Source organism: Dipodomys merriami, unplaced genomic scaffold, assembly GCF_024711535.1.
Source record: "Dipodomys merriami isolate MVZ:Mamm:240054 unplaced genomic scaffold, mDipMer1.0.p SCAF_85, whole genome shotgun sequence".
Lineage (NCBI taxonomy): Eukaryota > Metazoa > Chordata > Mammalia > Rodentia > Heteromyidae > Dipodomys > Dipodomys merriami.
This window is the reverse complement of record NW_027206457.1, coordinates 1,769,458-1,780,567: the sequence shown is the minus strand read 5'-3', so window position 1 is coordinate 1,780,567 and position 11,110 is coordinate 1,769,458. Positions and strand designations below refer to the sequence as shown.

Genomic DNA, 11,110 nt, shown 5'->3' with positions numbered 1-11,110 from the left:
AAGAATGTGGATGAGACACTGCAAAAACAAAGCAGAGGAGGTTTGTGACCTGCAAAGGAAATAACAGCTGCTATGTAGAATCAATCATCTCCATGGTCCAAGTCCCCTCTCCATTTCAGAAAATGAAGGAGGCTCACCTCCTTCATATGGCTCTGGCCAGTTCTACCTGCCCAGGCTCTCAGTCTCTCTGATCAGCATTTACAGCATCTGTTGCTGCCAGGTGGCTCATCAGACTTCTCCTCTCTGCCTCCCTGGACCTGCCTGCATCTTACAGACCTTCTTAGCTTCCTTCTCATTCACTCATCTATTATACACTTTTTCCCTAGCTGGACCAGCTACAGCTTAGCAAGAGAATAGTATCACCCAGCCTGGGTCTTGTAGAGCTTACCCTTGAATAGCAGTGAGAAGGAACTAGCCATTCATTCCAGGGCTTTCCAAGAGGACAGAATTCTGTGCCATGGCAGGTAAGGTAGTAAGTTCCTGAACCTGCTGAGTTGGGCAAGTGTCAGAGAGTGAAACCAGTCAGAAGCAGCACAGAGAAGGGAGTGGTGAGGTATGAAACCAATATCCTCTTAGAAATAGAAGAGGTGACTTCTTGCCTCCCGCCAGCAGCTGCCACGTGGGAATGTGGGCCTCAAGGTCTTATCTTCTAATTTTCCTATAGAGAATCTTGCAATCTAGATTTCTTTTCTTGAAATGTCCCATTTTAAAAAATACTAAAAAAAAAAATATTAGCAAGCTGGGAACTGGTGGCTCACTCTTATAATCCTAGCTACTCAGGAGGCTGAGATCTGAGGATTGCAGTTCAAAGCCAGCCCAGGCAGGAAAGTCCGTGAGACTTTTTTTTTTTTTTTTTTTTGGGTCCAGTCGTGGGGCCTGAACTCTGGGCCTGGACGCTGTCCCTCAGCTCTTCAGCTCAAAGCTAGCACTCTACCACTTGAGCCACAGCGCCACTTCTGGATTTTTTCTTTTTGCTTATGTGGTGCTGAGGAATTGAACCCAGGGCCTCAGGCATGCAAGGCAAGCGCTCTACCACTGAGCCACCTTCCCAGCCCTCCATGAGACTCTTATCTCCAATAAACCACCAGAAAACCGTAAGTGACACTGTGGCTCAAAGTGGTAGAGTGAAAAAAATCAAGGACAGGTTCCCCCCCCATCATGCCCACCCCCTGCCCAGGCCCTGAGTTCAAGCCCCAAGACTGAAATAATTAAAAAATATTTTAAATCATCATCACCTGTTAGTCAGATCTGGACCATAGCAATTGCTGGTGTAGACATGACTGCCCATATTGTTAGCTGGGTGATCAGATTCTCTGTGTGTGCATAACACTCTGCATCCTGTACAATAGAAGACCAAATTTTCAGGGCTCAGAATAGTCCTAGGAGGAAGACTGCCACCCATGTCCCCTCAATAAATGGGATCTGAAAGACGGCAGAGGCAGATGGTGTACTATCATTTGAAGACTCATTCCTTCTTTTACAAAGTTTCTAGATGATTGATAAATGGAGTGAGGATGAGAAAATAAAAAGAAGCCCTTCTCTCATTCAGCATCAGTGTACACCAATGAGTGAGTGAGTGAAAGAAAGAAAGAAAGAAAGAAAGAATGAATGAATGAATGAATGAGTCAGTAAAGTAATGGAGGAAGGCAGTCAGGTGTGTTGCAGTATGATCTTTGCATTTTCGAGAGGCTATACTCTCCTGAAAACAAATTTGTTCCCTCTCAATCTCGTCTGTGGGTTGGAGAAAGAAAACAAAAGCCACAATCCAAATGTACTTCCCTTAAAAAAAATATGGAAGATAGCTATATTGTACAATCAGACAAAGATAGCTTTTGAAGAGTATGAAGTTCTGGTCTAAAATTACATTTAATTATTGTTACATGAGACTTTGGAGGAAATGACAGTACAGAGGTGTGACTTTCAAATTAGCATTTGCAAGTGTGTGTGAGGTAGGTGAGCATTTTAACAAACCTGGGGTTTTGAGCCTAAAATTATATGACATTTATTTGCAATCACAAAATTAGGTTGATCAGTTATTGTTTAAACTCATCTTCTTAGCGAGAATGGCTCTTACATTTATCCCCACCACACAAGGATTTGCCACACTCTTCTATTTTTTCCCCCCCAAAGTACAGGGGCATCTTGAACTGTCTCCTAGCTTCACCTATTGCTAGTGATAAGATCCAACCAAAAAATGTGGAATATGAAGCAAGAGTCATTTCACCTCATTATAAGACAACCTCGGCAGTGCTTCCTCAGCCCCTTAATTCATTTCTTATAGTTTTTGTTGTCACATCCCCTAGCTTTATAGCTTACTAACTTGCAAGTTATAGTTGTAATTTATGGACAAAATTGAGTGGTAGCAAATCAAGGAATATTTCCATTGATTACCCTAAATTGTCTAATCTCCTGTATGTTTTTAGAACTTGATTGGGTGGTATTTACTGATTGCCTTCATCTAATTTAAAAATCAATCAATAGCAACAATGAGTGCTGTGGGATAAATTGAGTCGAACGCAGCCTAACTGCAGCAAATATCCATCAGTGGTCTTGCACAATCACATCTGGGAGCGGTTTTAATACATAAGCTTAAACTGCCTGGAGCCGGGCATCAGGGGCAGATGCTCCAAGAATTCCCCGCTGGCATCTCATGCCTCTTACTTTGTCTATTTAGGGTGATCACTCTCTGCTAAAGCAAACATATTTCACTACAATAAAGCTGTAGCAATGTAGATAAAAAACAGGGTCTGATTGCTCTTCAAGGCTCACTAGTCCATCTTCTTCCCCCACACCCTCAGAGGATATTAATGGGAATTAGCATAACTCCAGCCTTTGCTTGTTAACTGTCTATACTATCCCAGAGAGAAGCATTCACACACTCATGCATGAGTCCTTCCCTTTGATGTCAGGCACATCTGGTTTTATTTTCATCCGATGCTTTCTGGATGTTGCCATGGGCCAGTCTTGGTGTGGGGCATTTGGATCTGTTATACCAGGAGAACTTGGTATGTATGCTGGGTGGGCGTTGACTCCATCGCAAAGGTGAAGATCTGAAGCTCTGCTGAATTCAACAGCAGGCCCAGACCAAGTAGCCTGGTAAGAGGGAAAGCTCAGACTCTGGGCTACACATCCAGGCCTGCCCTAAACACAGGACATCATGGAGTAAACAAAGGGAAACAAGTCCAAGTTCCTTGGATGCTCATGTCTGTACTGTGATGGTGAAACATCCACATAATTTATAATAAGACCAAGCAGGACCAAGCAGGCTGTAATGATCAGGTGAATACTCCCTATGAACAATAAGGAGGCTAAGAGAATGAATTTCTACATGGGGACTGAAGAACTGAAAATACCATACCACATTAGGCTTTATTTTAGACTGTCTAGAGTTAATGGGACCATAGTTTAAAAAAATTAAGCTCTGTGCCATGGGTCAAGCCTGTAATCCTAATTAGGGGGGAGAGCAAGGGGATTGCAGTTTAAATCCAGCCCAGCCAAAATACATGAGACTCCATTTCATTTGGCTGGACATGGTGGCATATACCTATTATCCCAGCTTCAAGGGATGTAAATGACTGGGTGTAGTGGTATGTGTCTGTCATCCACAGTAATGTGTAGGAGGCTTGAAGCCAGGCTGGCCCATAAATGGAAACCCTACCTTGAAAATAGCCAGTCCAAAATGGTGCTAGATATGTGTCTCAATAGGTAGAGTACCTGCCTAGAAAGCACAAAGGCCTTGAGTTCAATCACAATCCTTAGAACAAAACAAATAAAGAAACTCAGGCTCCCCAGCAAAAGCAGATGAAGTAAAAATCTTGAAATGTGTTATTTATATGATATGCAGCATGGTTGAGCCCTACCCCCTTTTGGAGTCTATATCTAGTCATTTTTCCTGGCTTCCCATACAGGAACCTCTGGGAGGTTGATGTGCTCATCCTTTTCTTTATCTTGGTAAGCACCATGGCTGGCCCTGAATGCGGAAAGAAGCTTTATGTTACATTTAGAGGAGTTATAAAGATGAGAAGTTAGAAAGATTCTAACTTGCCCACCCAGTAATTGGGAAATGTTACCAGGCTTTATACATAAATGCAAAGCCTGAAATATGGCTCGAACCTCTGCCCCCATTACTGAACTGCAAACATCAGCAAGGTGGTGGTATGTTGCTACTGTGTGCCCTGTGATGCTCAACTTGTCTTTTGAAATGAAAGTCATTAACCATTTTCCCTACTACAAGGCTCTGCCTGGTGGGTTCAGATAGCAACTAGCCTTTTTGTAGGATCCTGAGTAATGAGTTGAATACTTGTAGTTCCTCTTTCCTTCATTTTCTCCCCATGCTTCGTACTTCCTGCTCTGTATGTTCCCTTAGCTGAAGTTTTTCTCCAACAATGAAACCCTTAAATTCTAGGAAGACACGAAATGAAACCAACGTGTACCAGCCTCCCTTGCAGCTAAATATGGCTCGCTAACTTTAGAACATGGGACAGAGATACAATTTTTGCCGTTGGTAGGTCACATAAGGATAAGTATGTAAATGAGTAGCTTCTTTTTTCATAATTGTCAAAAACTGGGAGCAACTAAGATGATCTTCTTCTTCTTTTTTGGTGCTGATCCTAGGGCTTGTACTCAGAGCCTGCTGGGCTCTGTCCCACTTTTTTGTGGCTAGCATTCTACCACTAGGTCCACAGCCCCACTTCTTTTTTTTTTCTTCTGAGTAATTTATTGGAAATAAGAGCATCTCACAGACTTTCCTGCCCGGGCTGGCATCAAATCATGATCCTCAGATCTCAGCATCCTGAGTAGCTAGGATCTATTATAGGCGTGAGCCACCAGCTCTCAGCCAACATATTCTTAAGATAGGATGAGAATGCATTCATCTCTGCAATCTTCCTCACCCCTCACCATACTCCCAGTCTAACCACAAGAAAAATATCATACACATTCCTGTTGAAGGACATTTCTTCAAAGTTGAACAGTACCTCTCAAAATGACCAAAGTCATCAAACCAAAAAAGAAGTCTGCAAAACTTTCCCCAGCTATGAGGAGCCTGAGGAGACATGACAACCAAGCATAAAGTGGCCTCTCATGAGATCCTGAAATAGCAAAAGGGATTCTTAAGTAAAAGCTAAAGAAAGTCTGATAAAGTATGGGGTTTAGTTAATAATAATTTATTAGTGTTGCTTCATCAGTTTGCAGTACTATATCATACTAGCCTAAAACTTTAATAATGAGAAAAATCACAGTTTTTCTGACAACCACAATGTGTTTTTTGAGGTAGCGTCTCATTTGGTAGGCCATGCTGGAAACTGTGATATTTTTGCCTCTGTCTTTCTAGTGCTGGGACATCTAAAAACAATTTTAAAACAAAGAATTTATTGAGAAGAAAAAGAGCTGGCATGCAGCCCTTGTCTCAGTCTCTTGTCACTTCCTAGATGACTGCATCCATTGGCTGCCACCTTGGAACATGAAGTAAAGCAGCCCTCTCGCAACCCGAAGGATGGGGGAACAGGGAGCTGGAAGGAAATGGGGCCTTGAGCCCTCATGGAATAGAGCAGCTTCATCAGGCTTACTTGGCTGACTTCCTAGCTTTTATGTAAAAGAGAGATAAAGTCTGATCTTAAGTCTTGTTATTTTTTTTTCTTAAGTCTTTGCTTCTCACAGCCGAAGCCAGCCCTCAGGTGCCGTTCTCCTGGGTGCGACCAGGCTGCTTCATGGAGGTATGGGCTCAGCGTCCAGTCTTTCTGGCCTTGGGGCCCTTGCATATAGAGCACTGTGTGAAGCCCACCACTCTCTGATGCTGGTGTTATGATTATTCAGACTCCATAAAACCATAATGACTTTTACTCTCTACAGACGCATAATCTGAGAGCTGACATTGTCTCAGCTTGGGAAACTGAGTCCTTAAGAGGCATCTCAGAGCTAGGACAGAAGTCCTATTGTACTAAACAGCTCTCCACCATAATCCAGTTTCCCTAGGGGCTCCACATTGCTGATAGGTGGTAGAGAGGAGCAGGGCCAGGTGGGCAAAGCTCCCATTGGTTGGTTGGTACTCCAGCCTCACACACTAAGGCCGAGAGGCTGCATTTGTCTGTGCTAATAGACATATTGAATTTATTGTATTATTTTTTATCTTCGTACTGCTAAGAAACAAACTCAGGGTCTCACATATGCTAAGCAAGCCCTCTACCACTGAGTCATACCCTCGGCCATGCTGAGATTTCATGTTCCTTGAAGATAAAAAATAATAATAATGTGTAAGTAACAATGTATTCAGCTGATGCACTTGCTATCGCATATGGATGCTAACTATAACTAGTAAAGATTTGCTTCGTCACCAGCCCTAGGTTAGGACCTGTAGCTGTGTTATTTCACTAAATTCTCACCACAGTAGGCAAGGACAGCCTTGCCCCACGTCACACCTGGAGAAATGAGAGTTCAAGGAGACAAAGGAAGCTGCCAGAAGTAATGCCCACAGTTGCTTGTCTTAACCACTGAATGGTCCATTCAAGGGTGCCCATAGCAAATGCAGACTTCTACCATCAGTTTCCTCCACACGCCACCTGTAACCAAAGGAGCAGGGCTCCAATGGTCTCCATGAGTTTCTGTGGCCTTGGGAAGTTTCACTGATCAGGGACCAGAGTTCCAAGAAGCTAGATCCCGGAGGAAGCTTGAACCTGCCACACCACCAGCCTCAGCTCACTTGGGAAGCTTTGTCCCCGGTCTTCTCCACAGAGGTTGCTTTCCTGCTCTGTTAACAACATGGCCCTCAAATGGCACTGTAGAAACAAGGGTTGTCCATTGCAAGGATATCTGTCTATCTGTCATTGACAGGCGTGCCCATCATGTACACAAACTCACACCCAAGATGTCAGGGCAGGCATCGTTTTAAAAAAAATGGAAAGAAGCCCATTACCATCATTAGCCCACCTGCAAGAGCACTGAGGATGATGGAAGAGATTCTCACCGTCTGGCCTCCTCCAAGGCGGATCATTAGTTAAAAGGGGAGTGGGGGGTGGGGAAGAGGTGCAGGGTGGCAGGCCGGGTCCCGACCACAGCGCTCCCTTTGGAGAAAGAGCTGGAGACAAATGATTCAAGTCTGAATTCCATATACACCGGAGATTGCTTATCGATCCACATCAGAATATGCGGGCTGGCCCCGGGGACCGGCCGAGTATTTTCCCAGGGACTTAATAACGTGGCAGCTGAGCTGTCTTGTCCAATTCACTGAAGCCAGGCCTCTAATCAGGACTGAGTTTCTTATTTTGAGTATTCTTGCACTTGTGTGCGCTGCCTCCCTTCCACTCTGCTGGGCCTTGGCAGTGATTGAAATGACAGCCCATGGATGGGGAGGCTAATCAAATTGTTTATTATCGACCTAAATCAATATGTATAGATTGTCGAAACATCACTGTCACACCGCCAAAAAGTCATACTAATAATTCCCTGCCTGCAGATGTAATCCAGCCGATATTTTTCCAAGCAGAATTGCATCTGATTTTAGGGGAGTGGAAATGGTTACATTGGGAGGGAGCTGGGGGGGGGCACAGGTGGGACCCTGCTCTGGGGAGTGTGTTTACACGACTCAGCAGCTCTGTATTAGGTACAAATGATGAACTGTCGCTTTGGGCTGCTTAAATATGAGTCCTCAGCTAGAGAGAGAGTTTTAAAAAATTCCAGGAAGGAAGCTAGAGGGAGCCCTCTAAGGAGCTGTCCCCTGTGCTCAGTGGGGAAGGGTGGGACATGGATGTCTCAACACTGGTTTTCACAGGCCAGAGGGGGAGGCTGACAGTTGGGGCACAGGTCCAAGCTCTGGGCTACCAAAGGGAGATGCTAGGAAGATACCATGAAGACTCTCTCTATATAAGGATATGCTCACATTTCCCTCTAGATTTGAGGCAGCACTTTCTCCTTTCCAGAAGCCAAGTTGAGCAGGGGGAGAGAAGAATCAAGAGAAGGCAGAGTACAGCAGCTAACCCAGAAGCTTGAAAGCCTTAGCTCTAGAACCAAACCATGGTTGAGTCAATAATATGAGAGCATTGAGGAATTGGAAAAATGGACTGTGGCTTGTCAGCTTTCTATTACTATAACAAATAATAGAGACTATCAACTTACAAAGGAAAAGAAGATTTCCTTCTGTTTATAGTTTTAGAAGATCTGTGAGTGATTGGTTCCATTGCTTTGAAAACTGCTCAGCTCAGGACTGGGAGAGAAGAAAGAAGGGGCTGCGGTTCCACAATCCCTTTCCAGGACACTGCCCCTCAAATGCCCTAAAGACCTCCCACCAGGCTCCACCACCTCCCAACAGCACCTCCAAGGAGACAAGACCTTCCACACTCTGCCCTTTGGGACATTCAATATCCAAATCCAGTAGTACTCCTGTGGGCAGATGCATTGGTGAAGGCACTGATCTGACAGGCACCAGGCACAGGTGCAGGGCTCAGCCAACCATGTTTCTGGGAGTGGCCGCTCCTTCTCTGGGAACTGGCTCCTTTGTGACCTCACAACACAGCAAGGAATGAGGGAGCCTGTCTTCCTGAGTCCACCGGCTCCATGTCTAATGTTCACAGAGATCCCATAAGGATTGCTATCAGACCAAGTTGATGTTACTATTATCCTTGATTGCCACATGGGGAGATGGAGGTACCAGGAAATTAGATCATTTGTCCAAGGGCTATGGCTAGTGGTGACAGTGCTGGAATTTGAGTCTTGGCAACTTACTGCTAGATCCTGGTCAGGGCTGGCTGCAGTAAGGAGGCAGTGGGAAAGGGTCCACTCCACCATCAGTACTATGGCCTGCATGCCCTTCTATTTCCCACCTCCATAAGCCAGAAGGTGTTGAGATCCTCACCAGATGTTGAACTATGGCTGGTGATGGGACAGACCTTTTTTTTCTATATAAAAGAGGAAGAATTATCTCCTAGGGTTCCTGAGAGAACTGATAGAGATAAAACAAGCCAGAATGGCCTTGTTTGTGATCATTTGGGTAAATGCCTAAAAATGGGATTGCTGGTTCATAAGGGAGCTCTATGTGGAGTCTTTTGAGGAACTTCCACACTGCTTTCCAGAGTGGTTGAACAAGTTTACACTCCCACCAACAGTGCACTAGGGTTCCCTTCTGGCCACATCCCCTCCAGCATCTGTTGTTATTAGATTTCTTGATTGTAGCCATTCTAACTGGGGTGAGATGGAATCTCAATGTTGTTTTGATTTGTGTTTCTTTTATGACTACAGAAGTTGGGCATTTCTTCATGTGTCTATTGGCCATTCTTATTGCCTCTTCAGAGAAGTCTCTCTTTAAGGCCATACTAAAGCTGCCAGCACAACTCTGTTTATTGAGCATTATTCACCATAGATATGGAACCAACCCAGATGCCCCTCAGTAAATGAATGGATCAAGAAAATGTGGTAGATAGATAGATAGATAGATAGATAGATAGACAGATAGATAATGAAATTGTATATACACTGCCCCATTTGTAAGGAAATAGAAAACCTTGGAAAAAATCATACTAAATGAAGTAATCCAGACCCAAAGAAACATAGGTCCCGTGGTTTCCCTTATTTACAATAATTAGTACACATCTAGGAAAATCTTAGCAGATGAGCAGAATAGCTCAATAGCTATGTACCTATGACCATGTAAGATGATGTCAAGTGAAATGAACTCCAAGACATGGACACAAGAGGTTTTTCTTTGTTGCTGTTGTTTTTCATATAATATGTGGGGGTTTTTGTTTCTTTTGAATGTCTTCCCCCTATGGTATATCCCTGTTGTCAGTGTATTTGATTTTGGTGCCCTGGTATTGTATATGTGTTTATTTGAATTAGGGAATGAAGGGGAACAACAGAGTGGAGAGACAAAGGACAAGGGAGAAGCAGTGCAGCAGTGATATTCACAAGACAACGTGTTGGACATGATCTGTACACCTTGGGGTGGGGGTAGAGGGAGGAAAGTAGGAGAAAAATAGGGAAGGGGTAATAAGTTTGACAAGAAATGTACTTATTGCCTTGCTTATATAACTGTAACCCCTCTGTACATCACCTTGACAATAAAAAAACAAAACCAAGCCAGATACTACATGACCATTATTAGTGAGCGTCCTAAGAGCCTGGCTTCTGCCTTCTGAAGGAAGGAGAGATCCTTCATGCAGCTGTGGACGTGAGTACTTCCAGGGAATGGCCTCCTGGAGCCACCCAGACCCCTGCAAACTCAGGGACTTTCCTGACCCACTATAGGCTGGGATGCTGCCAGGAGCTGCCAATGCAGCCCATGTGTGAGCAAGGCTGACCTAGGCTCACAATCTACCTTCCTGGGGGGTATCATGGGTTTTCTGCCAGAAGTCAGCTCTCACTGGTACCTGTGGCATGTCCTTTGGTGTTCCTGTTGCATGGTATTCAGCGTAGCCAGAGCCACGAGATATCACAGCACAGCGAACCACACCCATCCCAAGTGCAAATATGGGCAGTGTTTTCCTTGCATTTAGACATGTCTGAGGTCTGTCTTTGCTTCTGGAGTGGCCTCCTGAAGTGGGCTCCCATTAGAAGGTGAGAGCATGGAGGAGGTTTTGCTGGGGAGAGTGCACCCATGGCACATCCATCTCTGCATCTCTGCATTCCACCTGCAGCTGGAACAGAGAGGCCATACACCCCAGCCAGAAGCTCATTAGTATAGTCAGTGGGTAGGCCAGGCTGGGCCACATGAAAGTGAGTGACAGGGGTCTTCTGTCTAGGTAGAGCCTTCCGAAAGCAGCAGAGCTGCCTAGCCATGGAGTAGATCTCAGAGTCACTATAGGTTCCCTATTAAACCTCAGCCCTGGCACAGCCTCTTCACTATTATTTGTTTGTTTGTTTATGGTGGTGGAGATGGCACCCAGAGCCTTGTGTATTCTGAGCCACACTCCTAGTCCCTCTTCAGGTTTGAAGAAGCAACCTGTTTTTGCTTTAACCATGCCTGGCTGAAACTGATGCTTTTTGCTGAGAATCCACTATTCAGAATTTTGTGTGTGTGTGTGTGTGCGTGTGTGTGTGTGTGTGTGTGTGTGTGTGTGTGTGTGTGTAATGAGCATGGAAACCGGTTTTCCAGTGCCTCACATTTATCTTATGCAATCCAAGG

General features: G+C 44.6%; 1 long non-coding RNA gene across 1 annotated transcript; it reads right to left on the bottom strand.

The window, feature by feature from the left end:
• Positions 1-1,256: 1,256 nt before the first annotated feature.
• Positions 1,257-8,404, bottom strand: LOC138820224 (uncharacterized). The gene is made up of 3 exons (XR_011369791.1): positions 8,306-8,404; positions 8,110-8,197; positions 1,257-1,338 (listed from the first exon to the last, which is right to left on the bottom strand). It is a non-coding gene; the product is annotated as an uncharacterized lncRNA (long non-coding RNA).
• Between the last annotated feature and the right edge of the window lie 2,706 nt (positions 8,405-11,110).